Source organism: Vulpes vulpes, chromosome 3 (genome assembly GCF_048418805.1).
Source record: "Vulpes vulpes isolate BD-2025 chromosome 3, VulVul3, whole genome shotgun sequence".
Taxonomy (NCBI): domain Eukaryota; kingdom Metazoa; phylum Chordata; class Mammalia; order Carnivora; family Canidae; genus Vulpes; species Vulpes vulpes.
In genome coordinates, this window is record NC_132782.1 from 1,255,085 (window position 1) to 1,271,149 (window position 16,065).

Genomic DNA, 16,065 nt, shown 5'->3' on the forward strand with positions numbered 1-16,065 from the left:
CTCAGTTTTGTTGAAATAGTGGATGTTGTGATGCGTTGCACAGATCTCCACTCCAGAACTATGGTACTCATTTCCCAGCTCCTGGGAGTGTTGATGGCCAACTTCTCTTAGCTGAGTTTCTGAATAAAAAGAGTTGAATAACTCAAAGTTTCTTGAATTATGATGCTAGGGTTATTGGGTTATGAAAGGTCATGGGGCACGGCCCATAAGCATTTCAAGAAGGCATTCCAAAGTGTAATGATTGGTTGATGCAGGGATGCGAGATCTAGTCTCTCTGCTCCAAACTGGGTCAAGTCTAAAGGGCCATCCTAGTTCCAGACTTCTCATTATGATTGGCTGAGACTTTGTTGCAACTGCATCAAAGTTCAACTACTCCTCTGCCCAATTCAGCTTTCTTCATTCCCCCACAGATGCTTATATTAGGAGTATTCTCCACTAAACTGCTGCACATGAATCCCACCAATCTCCATCTCTGCTTCCCAGGGAACTCAGCCTGGGACGGTGACAGACTGATGTCTGAAATGACTATTTAGACCTCTCTGCTAATCGGGAAGCCAAGCCTAACAACATTGCTCTGTAGACTTAACAAAGTATAGCTTCCATAAGATCAAGCAGCCTATCATTCAAATTTCCTCAGTAACAATTTGTTTATCTGACTTTAATGAGTATTCTCTAATGAACATACACTGCAGTGAATGATTTGTTCATTTTATCCAAATAATAATCATCTTCTATAATCAAAGTGCCTTGCTCTATTTACATAAATCATTTATTTGAGATGAATTTTCTTCAGGGAGCTGAGTTCACTACTTAAAATAAATGAAGCAAATGTTTACAAAGGATTCACAAAGCCAGAATTATGCTTATTAGGTAGATGAAAGCTGAAGACAAAGTTTTTAGGATTACTCTCATTTTCTGGGCAGAGCTAGTTTTCTACCATTTTGTCTGCAACCTCAATACTATTTCTGAGAGTGAGACTATTCAGTAGGAATTTTCAAGCAATCCATTCCCATAGCAACCCTTTTGAGGTGCTCCCAGCTCGCCCATGAGTGTTATCAGATCCACACAGGGAGACTTGGGAAGGAAGGTGCAAGGACAAGAGCAAGGGTGGGGAGAAGGAACTCTTTAAAAGGCAACAATAAAAGTCAACCCCAGGATTGCTTTTTCTGTAAGAAATTGAATATCTAATGATAATTTTGTCAGTAGACATAACTGATTTGAGATTCTTTATTTATTTATTTATTTATTTATTTATTTATTTATTTATGATAGTCACAGAGAGAGAGAGAGGCAGAGACACAGGCAGAGGGAGAAGCAGGCTCCATGCACCGGGAGCCTGACGTGGGATTCGATCCCGGGTCTCCAGGATCGCGCCCTGGGCCAAAGGCAGGCGCCAAACCGCTGCGCCACCCAGGGATCCCTGATTTGAGATTCTATAGGCATTCAATTTTACCTTTAAAAGTATAAAGAGGGACGCCTGGGTAGCTCAGTAGTTGAGCATCAACCTTTGGTTCAGGGCGTGATCCCAGAGTTCTGGGATCAAGTCCCACATCGGGCTCCCTGCATGGAGCCTGCTTCTCCTCCCTCTGCCTGTGTCTCTGCCTCTCTCTCTATGTGTCACTCATAAGTAAGTAAGTAAGTAAGTAAGTAAGTAAATAAATAAATAAATAAAATCTTTATAAATTAAAAAAATAAGTGTATGTATGTATATATAAAGATAATACAAAATAAGTGTATTCCGAAGCAGATAAATTATGCTCCTTAAAATCAGCAAAGGGTATGATAACCACAATGTTATAAAACTGGACTTTTCAAGGTTTCCTTTGGGTGGATGAGAAGAGGCCATTGGAAAGAATATACTTTAAGTTGGTAAACTTCCCTGTAATATGCTGACAATAAATCACTATTTAATTTTGGCCATGTCAGAAAAAAAGTGAAAAGAAAATGTTTACCGAGCTTTAAGCTATTCTGTGTGCTGCACAGAAATACAATAGATCGATTTCATTACCTGAAAGTAACTGATTGACATTCTGAGTGTCACTTTGAAATATGGCTGCAACAAATCTCATCCAATTAAAGAATTCCCCCAAAGAACAATCTTCTGCAGCTCTATACTGAGGGACAGTGTTATGCTTAGGGTAATAAAGTAAATGGCCGCAGCTGACAATAAGAGTGCTCCTCCTTCACTGTGGACATCCTGGCCTGCTAATGAGCTCACTTCACCCTGGGGAGAGCCGTCTGCTCCGGGTAAGGGAAGTTGTTCTTTCTCATTGCCAGTTTGCTTCTAATTCCTTCCTGAAAAGAAAGTGTCAGTCATGCTTAATTGCGTTAAATTAGGTGTGATAGTTTAAAACAGCACAGGGTCTTAATCACTCAAATTCTCACTTCTTTCTTGAGCCCTAGCTGGGGGTTTTAAGTCATGTCTAAGAAGTGTCCCTCTAGGGAATTAAATGACGTGTGTCCAAGGTCACCCAACTTCATTTTCTGACTGCATGTCATAATCGTCATTAAGAGGAATCAAACGTCTTCATGTGTATGGAGCTCTCCTAGGAACAAGCCAGAACAACAAGGGCCTGGCATGGCTGGCTGTGGAGTAGAATTCTGAATCAGACAATATGGTTCATCACACACACACACAACTGTAGTGATGAATATAAAGTTATTATTAATTTGAATTTGACTCACCTGGAATCACTAATTATTCATGCCATAGACTTTATCTCATCTTTGAAGAAAGAATTTCTAAGGAAAGTAAAGCACAAAGATTTCACAAAGTAAGCTTGTCTACCTAAAGAAATGTTTTCCAAACATGCATATACTTATTTGTGCATTCATTCATCCTTGATTTTCTGTGTTTATTGAATACCTTCAATGATCATTTAGAGATGTTCTAGGGTCTGAAATGATAATACACTACAGGTGACACAATTGCAGTCTTCAAGAACACGGTCATTTGGGGGGATCCCGGGTGGCTCAGTGGTTTAGCGCTGCCTTCAGCCCAGGGCGTGATCCTGGAGTCCCATGTCAGGCTCCCTGCGTGGAACCTGCTTCTCCCTCTGCCTGTGTCTCTGCCTCTCTCTCTGTGTATCTCTTGTGAATAAATTAATAAAATCTTAAAAAAAAAATTAAAGTTGATATACCATTTCCTTGAAATAGGTCAGTCTGGTGATTGCTTTGACCAACAGAAGACAGTGGAATCAAGAATACAGGCCACTTCCCAAGCCAGGTCATAAAAGACCAGGCAGCGTCTTTCTGATTCTATTAGGATGTTTACTCTGGTAGATGCCAGCTGCCATGTAAAAAATACTGCCTCCCACTGAGACTGCTGTGGTAAGATGGCCATGGATGGTCATTGCAGTTGATAGGCCCCCTGAATTGCAGCATCACCTGCCATCCCTAATAGCAGACCCTTTTTTACAACTGGCTCCTTGCCAACACCTGGCTGCAACCAGATGAGGATTTTCCTAGTGGGCCCTTCCCAACTTCCTGACCACATATGGCATGCAAAGCAAAATAGTTGTTATTATTTTACACCCCTGAGTTGTGGTGCAATTTTATAGGTAGCAGTAGTAACTACAAGAGAAATATGATACCAAAAATAGGATTCAGACCCACACAAATGTTGAATAGCTGAACAGTTTGGATTTCTCATGCCAACGAATCAATAGTCAAGGAAGAGGTTTACTCTGCTGGCTAGGTTGATGGATCCTGATTCCAAGGAAAAACCTGAATGCTTTACACAATGGAACTTAGGAGGACAATGTCTGGAATGGAGACGCTCCCCTGAAGTGTCTTCTTGTAAATCTTTAAGAAATGAAGATTTGGGTCATCCCATCTGGCAAAGAACTACGCTCACTGCAAGTGCTTACTGAAGGCAAAGAAAACATAGAATGGGTGAAGAAAATTATAAATACTGGCTCAACCACATGATCAGTTGCAAAAAGCCAGAATCTGCAGTATTTGTAAGTATTCCTTATTTTATATGGCCATATAGGTGTAATGTGAATCAGTTGTCTTCCTCTCCCACTTCCCACTATTCACATATGTATTAATAGTAACTAATGTTATATCTCATTATTTAAATTATAAAATACCAAAGGGGAGAGTGACTCAACCAGAAGAAGAATTGCATTATCCAAAGATGGAGTAAGGGAGTTGATACAGGTGATAAACTTTTTGTTGTTAGAGAGGGAAGGTGGGGAGCACCAAAGAGAGAGAGGGAATGAGAGAATCTTAAGCAGGCTACATGCCCACGGTGGAGCCCAACATTGGGTTCCATCTCAGGACCCTGAGATCATAACCTGAGCTGAAATTAAGAGTTGGATGCTTAACTGACTGAGCCACCAGGTGCCCCAAGGAGTTGATATACTTTTTGGGGAGAGGCCAGCATATTTTTGGTTGTAGTTGGAATATTTACATCATATTAAATAGAAGCACTATTTTGCCATTGCATTTATTGAGAAGTGTTAGGTGTGATTAGAAGAACATGGTTTAGGATGATTCAAATATGGTGGTAAGTTGCCAAGCGATAGAATACGGGGGCTTTGTATTATGTCAACTTGGCTAAATTGAAACTACATTCCCCAGTCCCCTTTCTCAATCCTTCTCAGTAAGCCACAAAATAAATTAACTCAGTTTTTGGAGAGTAGAAGTTAAGGAGCAGCCATCTCTTTATGCTCTGTAGGTCAGGACAGAGCCAGGCACTGTTGAAGCTCATGCACATGGTTGATCATCTATTGGTTCACCTTGCTTGTGTGGGGCAATTGTTGTTTTTGCAGCTTCCCAGTTCCTGTTGGATCTCTTTCTTTAGCTTCTCTAAATTCTGGGCCAGATGCATGACCAGTTGTGGAGGGAAGAGTGTCAGCTTATCGTGCGTACCACCTGCATCATCACTATGATTAGAAGTTGTGAGAGATAGGCATGGAAACCAGTTATCTCTGGGGTTTCCTGTTGTCCTCACGGATTCCAGCTTTTCCTTCCTTCTCCTACATAAATTTACATATCCTTCCCAAATTCCATCCCTACTGACTTTAGGAAAACAAAATATGCAGAGGCAACAGCATTACTCTCGATTGCCTAAGCAGCTCTCACGACTGCATGAAGTCTAATTCCTATAATTTCTTGTTTATAATACTCCTAGTGATTTTGCTTCTCTGATCAAATCCTGACTGTTACAGCTTCAGAGACTTATAAAAGTAGTTTGGTGAAGAAAATTCTGTACTTGTGTTTTTCTCTTGTCTGTACCACTGACCCACTAAATATGTCATGGTATGTCTCTTTGTCTCGATTTCTTCATTTGGAAAATAACGATAAACACAATTCATCTTAGAAATGTACACTTTTTATGCATAGTGCATAACTTGCATTTCACTTTTGTATCTTAAAGTTTTGACAAATCTGTCCAGTTCTGGTTCTTTTCTAAGATTGTCTTTACCTGGTTATCCTTCCCACAACTTTTTTTTTTTTTTAAGATGTATGTATGCATGTATTTATGTATGTATATATGCATGCATGTATTTTTTTTTATTTATTTATGATAGCCACAGAGAGAGAGAGAGAGAGGCAGAGACACAGGCAGAGGGAGAAGCAGACTCCATGCACCGGGAGCCCGACGTGGGATTCGATCCCGGGTCTCCAGAATCGCGCCCCGAGCCAAAGGCAGGCGCCAAACCGCTGCACCACCCAGGGATCCCTACATGCATGTATTTAAGAGAGAGTACACACAAGCAGAGGGAGGAGCAGAGGAAAAGGGAGAGACTCTCAAGCAGATTCCCCCCCTGAGTGCAGAGCCCCGATGAGGATCTCAGTCTCACGACCCTGAAATCATGACCTGAGTTGAAACCAAAAGTTGGAAGCATAACTGACTGAACTACCCAGGTGCCCTCCCTTCCCACAACTTGAACATAGAATATCCAAAATAAAATTTAAAGTCTTTCTTCCCTAAAATTTCCCTAAAATTTTCTCTTCCCTAAAATCCCTAAGATTTTCCCTAAAATCTTCTCTTTTGCCTTTTATAATACTAATACTACTGTTTTACCAGTAATCCAGACCTCAATAGATCAGTTTAATTCTGCAAATTATTATGTGCATCCTTTGAATTTGGGATCTAATCTGGCAAAGCCTGTCATGTGCATTCTCTCCCCATTATCTCCCTCTCCCAGACAACATTACTCAATCTCAGTCCAAATTCAATTTCTCTCATGAATCTTGCTTAAACTTTCCTTGATATATACTCTCATGCTTGTAAAGCAAATCCACTCCAGTATAATCCTTTGTTATTTGATCTCCACAACATAGTTTTTATATTATGTAGAATTTATTATCTACCCTAGATTTTATTGTTTTGTATATTTATCAACTGATTTTCTACCTCCATCCCACAAGACTATGGGCAGAGACCATGTTTCATCTTCCATAAAGAAAATACTAAATAGACATTTGTTGAATGGATGGATGAATGAATAAATAAATATAGGAAAAGATAAGGGAAGAGAAGTTTTAAAATAGGATAAGTAGAGTACATTGTGAGGTGAGTAAATGTTGTGTCATGCCATGGGATAAATGAGGACTGGAAAGATAGCAGCTGTTTTATCTCTTGTCCTATAGAGACAGAATATAAATGTGCCATTTCCACTACCTCAAAGAAAATTTTAAAAAGTTTTCACCTCCTACCTGGAGAAAAAAAAGATGAGAATTTTTCAAAGTAGACAATAAACAGCAGATATCAATGTACAAGTATACGTTGTTATATATGTGTACATATATATGTGATCAGATTAGAATTTGTATAAAAGAGTGAAAATATGTTCAATGCGCAAGTGTTGAGAATACAAAATTATGGATTCCCCTCTGCACATGAACTTCACAAACATATACCCACTTTCAAAGAATTACAGAATGTCCATGAGCTCTCTTAAACTTGATCACCTCTGATTTAAACATGAGTAAACGCATTTCTGGACTGCTGAATGCATTTCTACAGTAGGCAAGAATGACCATGAAAAATTTTAGTTGTCTTTATGAGGTGTTTTATTTTTGCTTCTCTGTCCACATGACCCACATGCAGTATTTTCCTAGGCCAGCCCCTTTCTCTCACTCAGGAGTATAATATTGCCTATTCTATGAGAGATGGTTATATATGAATAATTTGCCAGATTGCTGTTTTCATCATGAGTCCATACCATTAAAATGATTAGAGAGGTACCCTATACATAAAACCCAGATACTTAGTGTTAGTTTTCCATGAATAGCCTTTAGTGAAGCCAAATAGCTTCTTCTTTTCTATCTTAAAGGACTCAAGCCAAGCCCCTCTCTATGATTCTGAGAAGACAAGGTTATAGAGACAAGTCCTCAACAAAAGGGCACAACCCCACCAAATTCCCTAAGGACATACACACTGCAGTGAATCCTTGATTAAGCTAGAAGACGTGTTACAACCTGACATGGATGGAGAAACTTTGTAAAGGGGGAAATAGGATAAAATCTCAGTCCTTCAGGAATTGCACTGGCATAAAATGGTAAAATTTCCTTGATAAATGGTACCTTTCAGAGACAAATCAAGTAGATATTGGATTCTATGCTGAAAAGACCTCGTTGTGACCTTAGATTATGTCATTATAACATTAGAGATATCTGGGAGACTAAATTACTTCTCCTTCTCTGCAGTTTTCTTGTTACTATTTCTTTAATCTTTGGAATATTCTTTAATCTATTATTTCTCCTTTTTAATATTCTCCTCTTCACTACTGACTGTACCCCTTGAATCTGCAAATATGCCCATCTCTTTACTTCTCGCTATTAAAAAAGACAAAAAACAAACACAAAAGACTAGCTTTCCTCCTCAGGCTATCACACCATTTTCAGTTTCCCTTCTGTGTCCCTCCTCTGAGAATTCCGCATTTACTACCTCTGTTTCTTCATTCTGCTCCTCCATGACCTACTCTGTGACACTCTGCACTGTTTTCTGTTCTCCACATCTGACTAAAAGTGCTTTTTATCAGTCAGCACAATCTCCCCCACTGTGAAATCTAGTGGCCGTGTGCTGCGATCTAAACCTTATCCCAAAGTGCCATCCTTCAGGAGATACACTCCAAAGGCATGGTGTCATGTCTTCCTTCACCAGAAAAATGGCCTGGACTTAAAATGCTGCAGAACGTGAAGTTCCTACACAGATAAGCACAGCTAAGTTTCTACCCCTCAGTCTTTAGTTTTAGAAGATAACCTCTGACGCAATTTTCAAGCTGTTTCTCCTATGCACTAGGCTTGGATGGTGTGGACCATTTTCTCTTGAGTGAGGTTATTATACGTTCCTGCTCTAGCAACTAAGCATCATCCTGCATATTCACTGTTATGACATGTACAATATTTGCACTGTGTGCAATTTCTGTTTGGAGAATTATGTTGAGATGATCAAAGCATATGGTGACTTAGCTGTGGATGCCCCATAAACGCTTCCTTATCTCTATTTATTCTGTTTTCCTGCCATATTCATGGCATTTATTTAACAGTGGAAAGTGTTAATGTCACTGTCTTTGAGTATCCAATTTCTTTTCTTTAAATCTATCTCGTTACTTCTGATTATCCAGATTTCCATAATACTCTGTTAACATTTACCTCTCATTTTATACTTCCTTCCTTTACTATTCTGTAATTCAGCTTTTCCCTTTATACACATTCTGCAATCAATATCTAACAAAGGTCTTCCCTCCTGAATTCCAGCTCAGAATTCAAACTGTACTTGACTTATTCTCATCTACTAGTGGAAACTATGTGTGCTTTTCTATCCTCAAAAGACAGTCAAAACATCTGCTCTCAAATAAATATTGATACAAATTGATAATGTAGTACCTTAGAAATTTTATTCAACATTCATCAATGGTTTGTTGAGACCCCAAGTGACTTTCTCATGCAATTTGCAGATTACTAGTTACTATGACATGTGTTAAGTGCAGCTGGGTTGTGATCTTGAAATATTTGATGTGCATAATAATATGAAATGTAATTGTGAAAAAGTTAAGTCCTATTCTTGGTTTTATACATACACCTCTACAAAAAAATGTTTCCATGGCTGAAGGACATGGCTTAAATTGTTCTATAGTAACAAGGCTCAAGGATGTTATGAGAGCTAGGCAAATGCTTAGGAGAAAAAAACAAACTGAGAGAACTTGAGGAAAAATCACGAAAGCTCCATTGATTGATTTCAGATATTTCAAAGGTTTTTATGTAGATTGAAATGTGCAGCATACTAAGTGATGCCCAAGTTCCAATAACAAACAAGCCTGGCTTCAAATGTTGGCTATGAAATTCCATCACTGTGTGAAATTTGAGAAAGTGCTTTAACTCTCCAATCTTCAGTTTCTACAACTTCATTAAGTCATTGAAAGAATTATATAAAATACAGGTGAAGTGCTAGGCACAGTGTCTAACACATACAGAGTAAGTGGTCAGGACAATCAGTGGAAATTGGAAAAGCCAATATTAATTTAAAAAGTTTTCATCGGGACACCTGGGTGACTCAGCGGTTGAGCGTCCGCCTTCGGCCCAGGGCCTGATTCCGGGATCCGGGATGCAGTCCCATGTCGGGCTCCCCGCATGGAGCCTGCTTCTCCCTCTGCCTGTGTCTCTGCCTCTCCTTCTCCGTGTCTCTCATGAATGAATGAATGAATAAATAAAATCTTTAAAAATAAACAAAAAGTTTTCATCCAAAGTACAGTTTGTGTGTACATAATTGGACAGGTTAACTTTGAGAAATTTCTCTTGGTAAAGTTCAAAATGATCTTCATTTCAACAACTTTCAGTGTTTGGAGGGGATTAATTAATTGTACTACACATTGTCTAATGTCTGTTATAATTTTAATCTGTCTTGATTCTCCAAGGCTACTTATCTAAGAGAGCATTTTATTGAAAGGAATAAGTACAACAGTGAGGCCAGAGAGAGAAATGTCCTTGGCCTTTAGATGCCTCTCAACTTGTACCACTGCTCCAAGGAGACTGTCTCTGCCTCCAGGCACAATCTGCTTATGCTGGCTTTGAAATAAATGGTAAAAATATCTCTTGCCACTTTCCATCATTTCAAATCTTTTCCAAGTAACTACTTTTTCTAGGATCTGTTTATCTTCAATGGTAAATGCTTTGATATCTCTTGGGAGCTTCTGTATTTTCATTTCAAACTAGTGATGGTAGAATGAAGGAAATAAATGGCATAACAAGAAACACTTACCCTTCACATTCAACTACCACCGTCCTTCAGAAACCAGAGTCAGTATTTAAAAAAAAATCAAGTGGTAGGAGTTTTTGATGAAATCGACAGCTTTCTCTGAAGTCTTATCTTAATATTTTCTCTTAAGGATGAGAATACATGCATATCTCAGGCCAGTAAAATAGTTAAAGCACTTATTTGAAAAGTCAAACATCAATTTGCAGGTTTCCTGGGAGAAGTTAAAATTTGATACAGATAATACACAAGAACAAATGATATTCATGGGAGCAATACGATGAACTTTATTATGGTAAATATTAGTGTGAATTTATACATAAGTTTTCTGCATATTGTTTTCACATAGTTCATTGCTCCTAGCCTATTTCCCTAACAGTTGCGGGTCACTGCCTGTATTGTGCAATTTCTGACTATCATTACACAATGAACTCTTTGTTGCTTTATAGGGTAAAGCAGAGTATTTTATTCCAACTAAGGGCTACAATAGGGTAATTAACCTATTTTTTTCCTGCTTGAGAATCACATCGCATTACATATTATAATATTTAACTTGGGTATCAGGGAGCTCTATTAAGCATTTCAACCATGCAGAATGGTGACAAGTGGTGTGAAACATCGTTAGAACACACATGTAGTTCGGCCCCACTAATTCTCTCAAATTATTCGTTTATTCTCGATTGACTTTATTGTTGGTGGTGTCAGAAGAAGAAATATCCACCTCTTCTTCAGAATTCATTTTATTTATCTTCCACCTTAAAACTTTTTATGTAGCTTGGCATCCACCCATATCAGTACTGTTTTTTGTCTGCATAACAATTAAGAGTAATTTACTGAATCTTTGATCCTGATGGAGCTTCAGTAACTCTCTAGTGCAATAACTTGGATTCGTGTGGAAAACACCAAATCCATCAAAAGCAAATTATGACTTAGATATATAGAAGAGTCTCTCTGTCAGCTTCCAAGAGTAAGTACCTTCAGATATTGCCTGAAAGTAAAAATTGCCTTTAAAAGTTATAAGAAATAGGAAGTGGGAAGAAAAGTAAGCTTTCAATATGTTCCTTAGATATATATCCTTTTATATTCCATCTTATGAAAATTATTTCTCAAAATTTCATATTTACAAAATGAAAGGTGAATAATATTTTTACCACCAAACGTTTAATATATACCAAAGTAACTGCCTAGTTGTTTTGTTGCTTTTAATTTCCATGAAATTCTCAAATTCTTTTCAAACTATTATTTTAACTTAGAGTAAAAGTCAGCAAATCATGGCCTACCACCTGTTTTTGTAAATAAAGTTTTATTGGAATATAGCCATATTCATTCATTTCCATGATTTCCATGTTGTTCATGGCTGCTGTCAGGCTTCGGTGGCAGATTTTAGTAGTTACAAGAGACTGTACAGACTACAAAACCTAAAATATTTACTGTCTCGCCCTTTACAAAAGAAGTTTGCTCCTGATGGGAGAAAATTCTCCTAGAATATGATTATCTTGAGGTACTGTCATGCTCTCAGATCTTAACAAGTTGGCAGATTCCCAATATCACTAAACATTTTAACTCATTTTTTTAAGTGAAAATTTTTAGTGAACTTTTTATTGAAATATGGTACTTATACAAGAAGAGCTGTAAATGAAATTGATTGAAAATAAGTGTTAGTGAAGATACAGAACAGCTAGAAATTCCATACAATGATGATGATAGTAAAAATGAGCACAGCCACTTTGGGAAAAAAATGTTTGGCAATGTCTAATAAATTTGAATATATACATGCCCTATAAGCCAGAAATTCCATTTCTAGGAATATACTCAACAGAATTGTATACTGTTGTCCTCCAAAGACATATATCAGAATGTGAGCAGTGATGCTATTTGAATAGCCAAAACCAGGAACTAGTCAAACACCCATTAATATTAGATCAATTAAATAATGTGTAATATAGTTACATGAGGGAATACTGTACAACAGTGGAAATTACGGATGCACAACTCCACACAGTGTGGATCAATCTCACAAATACAGTATGGAGCAAAAGAAGCAGGATACACAGGCGTACATAGTATAGTATTCCTTTATATATGAATTATATAAACAGAGAAATGAATCTGTTTTCTTAGAAGTGAGGATAATGGTTACCTGTGGGATTGGTAGTGACTAGAAGGGAGCACTAGGTGGGTTTTGGAGGTACTAGTACTGTTCTGTTCATCTGGCAGCTGGTTATATGATGACTTCTTAAAAATTTATCAAGACGTATACTTAAGGCATTGTAGTTCTGTACCTTATAATTTTTAAAAAGAAAAAAATAGTACATCTCTGGAAATACTATAGATCCCATCTTCAAAGACTTGAAAGCTATGTATGTGATGACTCTTTTTGTCCAGTACAGCAATACAGTGGGTTCTTGGAGAATGAAAATATATTGTCATAAACATGGTTCAGTCTTGATTTAAGCTACTGCTACTATTTCAGATATTGTTTCTATAGTTGGATTAAATCAACCCAGGCTCTAGGTCCTGGTATATAGCTATTGATCTGGCAAAAAAAAAATTGTTTTCTCTCTATTGATTAGCAAAGACCACCAGAAGCAATCTGCTTTCATTAGCAGGACAGCAGCCTACCTTCATCATCTTAATTTAGTTTCCAGCAATGTTGATCCACTTGCTATTCCACATTTGGGGACACATGTGTGGTCTACTACATTGGTGTTATTTTACTCTTTGAAAGTGACGAATGGGTTTCTTGGGTGCTTTTATACAACATGCATGCTAGAGGGTGGGGAACAATAAGTCTCATGAAACTTTTATGCCACTACCTCAGAAATTTCTAGAGGCCCACTTGGTGAGGTTAATGTAATATTACCTTCAAGTGAAGGACAATTTGCACATTATATTCCCAAAACTATAATCTTGGTGGGACTTTTTTGTTTTTTTAATTTTAATTTTATTATTTTTTTAGAGAGAGAGAGAGAGTGCAAATGGAGGGAGAGGGGCCGAAGGAGAAGGAAAGGAAAAACTCCAAGTTCTCAGGGCTCCATTCTAACACGCTGAGATCATGCATGACCTGAGCCGAAATCATGAGTGGGTCACTCAACTGACTGAGCCACCCTAGTGAGGTTGGATATTTTTTTAATATTGGAAGCAATATATGGCATATTTGAGTGTGCTCTACAGTCCATTCAATATTTAATCCAGCTTTGAGAGGATTTCAGAGCAAGAAAAAACTCTGAAGCTGTTCCGGGATACATATAAGCTGCCATGCATTGGAATTTTCTGACCCAGCAGATCCAATGATAATTGATATTTTTGTAATATTCGGAAATGCTGTCTGTCATCTCTTGTAAAGTCCAATAGTAGAATCACAACTCAGACCCTTTGAATTTGGTAAAAATCCATGCCTTCTTCTTCAAATAATAATTCTGTTTTTGTGAAACATATTTAGGTTTACTCCTGATCTCTGAGTGGTCTGGGAAGTCCATCATCAATGAGTATTATCTTGCTTATCATGTCATAAAACTAGGCATATATAGCAGCCCAAGAAATAGGGCCCAGGATCTCCTAAATTTACAAAAAAGTTGCTTGTGTAGGTGATTCTAGGATCCCATGCATCTATGTCTGCTGTGCTGCCTATTTTCAAACTAGGTATATGACCAAGAAGAATTTCTTAAGATCTTTTGACAGAAATTTAAAAACTAGTGCTACATATGATTCTATCAATGAATCTCACAGATATAATGAGGAACAAAAAGGTACATCCTATATGAATTCATTTATATGACTTTTTTAAAAGATGTATTTATTTTAGAGAGAGAGAGAGACAGAGTAAGGTAGGGGTGAGGGGAGGGGAGGAGGGAGAGGGAGAGAAAATCTCAAGCAGAATCCCTGCTGAGCATGGAGCCCAACATGGGGCTTGATCCCATGGCCCTGAGATCATGACCTGAGCCAAAATCAAGAGTTGGTTGCTTAACTGCCTAAGCCACCCCAGTTCTCACATTTAAATGACTTTTAAGAACAGATACAAATGATGGATCTATGGTGTTAGAAGCTTAAATAGTGTTTATTTTTGGAGAATATTGATAGGATGGTACACAGGGGTGTGTGTTAGAAATATTTATTATCTTGATACAGGTGAGTTACACATATATAGATGTCCCCTGACTCACAATAGTTTGACTTAGATTTTTTTGACGTTATGATGGTGCAAGAGTGATATGCATTCAGTAGAATCCATATTTTGAATTTCGATCATTTCTGGAGGCAGTGGTATGCAGTATGGCATGCAGTGGTATGCAGGGATTTTTTCTCATGATGCTGGGCAGTGACAGACAGCTTTAGCTCCCAGTCAACCACAGGATCAAAGGGTAACCAACAGATGCACTCACAATCATTCTGTGCCTATACAACCATTCTGCTCTTTTCTTTTTGGTATAGTATTCATTACATGAGATATTAGGCACTATTATAAAATAGGTTTTGTGTTAGATGATTTCACCCAACCGTAGGCTAACATACGTGTTCTTAGCACATTTAAGTTAGGCTGGGCTAGACTATGATGTTCAGTGGGTTAGGCGTATTAAATGTATTAAATGCATTTTTGACTTATGCTGGTTTTATGGAGACATAACTACATTGTAAATCAAGAAAGATCTGTATTGTAAAAGTCATTGAGTTAAACACTTAAAATTTGATTTGCTCAAATAAAAACAAACATAATGATAGATGAGAAAATTTTCACCAATCTGCTAATTTCTATTTAAGAGGACTGTGTAAGAAACTATGATTGGACAATAAGCTTTAAATATATATATATATATATATTTTTAATTGTGAAAGATTATAGCAACGTGGTAGGGGACCCCAAGACGACCTCCATGTTCAATGAGTCATGAGGACACACATGATACAGCATATATTTGTACTCACAGATGTGATTTATTACAGCAAAAGGATATGAAGAAAAATCAACAAAGAGCAAAGACATATGGAATGAAGTCCAGAGGAAATCAGGCATAAGTTTATAAGAATCTTGTTCCAGTAGAGTCAGACAGGATACTCTTAATTTCTTCAGCAATGAGTTGTGACAACACAACACAAATGAAATATTGTCTACCAGAGGAAATCAACAGAGACTCAGTGCCCAGAGTATCTACTGGGGGCTTATAGCTTATATACCTTCTAGATGTGTAACAAAATAGCAGATTTCCACAAAGAAATCAGGTATTCAGAATAAAACACATTATACAAAAAGTTTAAGTGAGCCATTCTTGTCAGAGAATGGTTGGAACTTTCCCCCAGATCCAAGTTTCCAGACACCAGATGACCAACATTGCAAACAGGCCTTTCTAAGGATAATAGTTCCAGGCCTGAAGATTAGCTGTTCCCCTCACAGCAACCAAGTATGGGTAGATCCACTATGATGACCAATACTTCAGGGATGAGGACTTGATTTAGTAAAAGTCAGGACCAGCTGAATTAATGAGATATCAGGCAGAAAAATATCTGACCTATTCAAGAACTAATGAGGGTGCCAATGGACAGAGGGAGAATAGTGGGGATCAAGTAGAGGTATTGGTGGATCAGCTCACAGTGAATCAGAAGTCCTAATAAGGATTTTAGCTTTTAATCTGAATAACATGTAGATGTACTGGAGAGTTTTAAATGTAGGAACGACATAATTTGACTTGTATTTTAAAATTGACTTGCACTTGTCTGTCTAGCAAGGAGATAAGCAGTTGGAAGTTATTGCCATAATAAGATGAAAGATAATAATGGCTTAGGCCTGGGTGGTAGCAGTGGGAGTAGTGAAAAGTGATGAGCTTCTGTATATATTTTAAGTAAGTAGTCAACGGGAG

At 37.8% G+C, this 16,065-nt stretch overlaps 1 long non-coding RNA gene across 1 annotated transcript in view; it reads right to left on the reverse strand.

Annotated features, from left to right (window-relative positions):
- Positions 1 to 2,684: 2,684 nt before the first annotated feature.
- LOC140598164 (uncharacterized) overlaps positions 2,685 to 16,065 on the reverse strand; it is an 83,090-nt gene continuing 69,709 nt past the window's right edge. Inside the window, exon 3 of the long non-coding RNA XR_012000282.1 lies at positions 2,685 to 2,742. This is a non-coding gene — a long non-coding RNA (uncharacterized lncRNA). The remainder of the gene's footprint in view (positions 2,743 to 16,065) is intronic.